The sequence below is a fragment of the Diplotaxodon limnothrissa genome, linkage group LG10 (assembly GCF_057381915.1).
Source record: "Diplotaxodon limnothrissa isolate DT_005_m linkage group LG10, D_limnothrissa_male_GT1.1, whole genome shotgun sequence".
NCBI lineage: Eukaryota > Metazoa > Chordata > Actinopteri > Cichliformes > Cichlidae > Diplotaxodon > Diplotaxodon limnothrissa.
In genome coordinates this window covers 31,794,704-31,797,428 of record NC_140605.1, presented here as the reverse complement: position 1 = coordinate 31,797,428, position 2,725 = coordinate 31,794,704, and positions in this window count along the sequence as shown.

Below are 2,725 nucleotides of genomic sequence, written 5' to 3'. Positions count from 1 at the left end.
GTTAACACCTGACTGATGTTAGGAGGTCAACCATGGAGGCCTCAGACTGACAACACCGTTGGTGTCATGGTCCCCGTGCCTGCCCAACCGGCCTCACAAGGCTACACTTGTGTTTTTTCTCTCTTTCTCCCCCTATCTCTCTGCCTGGGCGGAGCTCACAGCTGGCTCCCGCCCTTGGCTCTCACAGCTGTTGGCGATCAGCTGATTATCCGTCTTCTATTTGAGGCTGGGTCACAGATCCTCTCATCGCGGGATGATTGCGCTACTGACGTTAGTCTACCTTTCCAGCTCCCGTGGTCTTACACCTTTATGCCTTCGTGATTTGTGATTGATGTCTCCCTTTCCCTGTTCCAGCTTATCTTCCCGGACCTGTGACCTCCCCGCGGTACGAACGTGTGTGAGGACGTGAGCGAGCGTGAGAGAGAGAGAGCCTTCCCCTAATCCCCTGGAACCCTGAATTTCCCGTCACTGTATATATTATTGCACGGGTGTGTAAATAAATCGTGTTCTGAGACATCAACCTGCTCTGCGCTTGAGTCCCTGCTTTCAGCTCGTGACAGAATCATCCCGCCAGGAAATGGACTCAGCAGACTCGGCGGCCTCCACTCCCACTCTCGCCACCCTGGCCGCAATGCTGGAGCGACACGAACAGATGTTTGTTCATCTCCGTGGCGAGCTCGCTGCTCTCACGCAGGCTGTGGCCCAACGAACACCCCTGCCGGCAATTCCACCTGCCGCCGCTCCTCTCCAGGAAGCCTCGGCCTCAGCAGTAAGTGCCACACCTCCTGCTTCTTCACTTTCCCAAGCTAACAGATTTCTACCCACACCGAAAGCTTTCTCCGGAGAAATTGATAAATGTGCTGGCTTCCTCACTCAATGTGCCCTTCAGTTTCGTCAGCAACCGCAAGCTTTTGCTAACGATGGTGCTAAGATTGCATATATAGTTCAACTACTCCAGGATCGGGCTCTGATTTGGGCTCAAGCTGTGCTTCACGCCAACCCTGACATAACGTATTCTGACTTTTTGGATAAGTTCAAAGGCGTCTTCGATAGAAAATCCACCACGCTCACAGCCGGCCAGCGCCTGCTCGCGCTCAAACAAGGCAAGCGGAGTTTGGCTGATTTCTCTATTGACTTCTTCACCTTAGCTGAACAGACAGAGTGGGGGGAGGAGGCTTTAAAAAGTACTTTGCTTTCTAATGTTAACGAAGACATAAAGAAAGAACTGATGCTTCGTGAACTGCCTTCTTCCCTAGACGCGCTTATGACCCTGTGCGTTCGGCTGGATGACAGAGTACGTGCACACCGGAGCGCGCACACACGGACGGGACAGGAATCACTGGATTATCACGGGGCCTCTCCAGCCGGCCGCGGGCCGCGCGACTCTGACGCCGGTGATGAGGAGGAGCCCATGCAGCTTGGACACTCGCGGCTAACGCCTGCAGAGCGCCAGCGCCGTCTGGCCGCCGGTGAGTGCGTCTATTGTGGCCGTAAGGGTCACTCTGTCTCCTCGTGCCCGACGCTGGCAAAAGGGCGCGCTCGCCAGTGATTGAGAGGGTGCTGGTGGGCGATCTGTCTAGTAAAAACCCTCTCCCCAGACTTCTCTTACCGGCCAAACTTCAAGTACAATCTGTTTTTCACTCGCTTTCAGTACTCATTGACTCTGGGGCTGAGCAGAACTTTATTGACACCTCGCTCGCCGCCAAGCTGAACATCGCTTTGGAGCCCTTGTCACGCCCTCTCCGCGTGCACGCGCTCTCTGGTCACCGCCTGCCCGATATCACTCATGTCTCGGAATTCCTTTCGTTGTCTCTCTCGGGCAATCACACGGAGAGGATTTGTTTTTTTGCATTCACGGCTCCACTCACTCCGCTGGTTCTCGGTCACCCCTGGCTTGTGCTCCATAACCCGCACATTGACTGGGAGAAGGGTGACGTCCTGGGTTGGAGTGTTAATTGTCACATGTCCTGCCTTCGGGCGGCCACGGCGCCCATTCCGCTTCTGCCCTCTGGTTCGCCGTCCGACCCCCCAGATCTTTCGGCGGTTCCGCGGGTCTATCATGACTTGCGTGGCGTGTTCTGCAAGGATCGGGCGCGGTCCCTTCCCCCCCACCGCCCGTATGACTGCGCTATCGATCTCCTTCCGGGGGCTCCGTTGCCGTCTAGCCGCCTGTACAGCCTCTCCCAGCCGGAGCGGGTCGCTATGGAGCGTTACATCTCTGAGTCGCTCGCTACGGGCTTGATCCGTCCCTCCTCCTCCCCGGTTGCGGCTGGGTTCTTCTTCGTGGACAAGAAGGACGGTTCGTTGCGCCCGTGTATCGACTTTCGCGGCCTTAACCTGATCACTGTCAAGAACAAGTATCCTTTGCCGCTGCTTTCCTCTGCTTTTGAGCTGCTCCAGGGCATGACTGTTTTTACTAAGCTGGACCTGCGCAACGCCTACCACCTGGTTCGCATCCGGGAGGGGGATGAGTGGAAGACGGCCTTCAATACTCACCAGGGGCACTTTGAGTACCTTGTTATGCCCTTCGGCCTCACCAACGCTCCCGCTGTTTTTCAGACCATGGTGAACGAGGTGCTTCGTGACTTTGTTAATCGCTGTGTCTTTGTGTACTTGGATGATATCCTCATTTTTTCTAAGTCACTCGCGGAGCATCAGGTGCATGTGAGACAGGTCCTGCAACGCCTCTTGGAGAACCGGCTGTTTGTGAAGGGGGAGAAGTGTG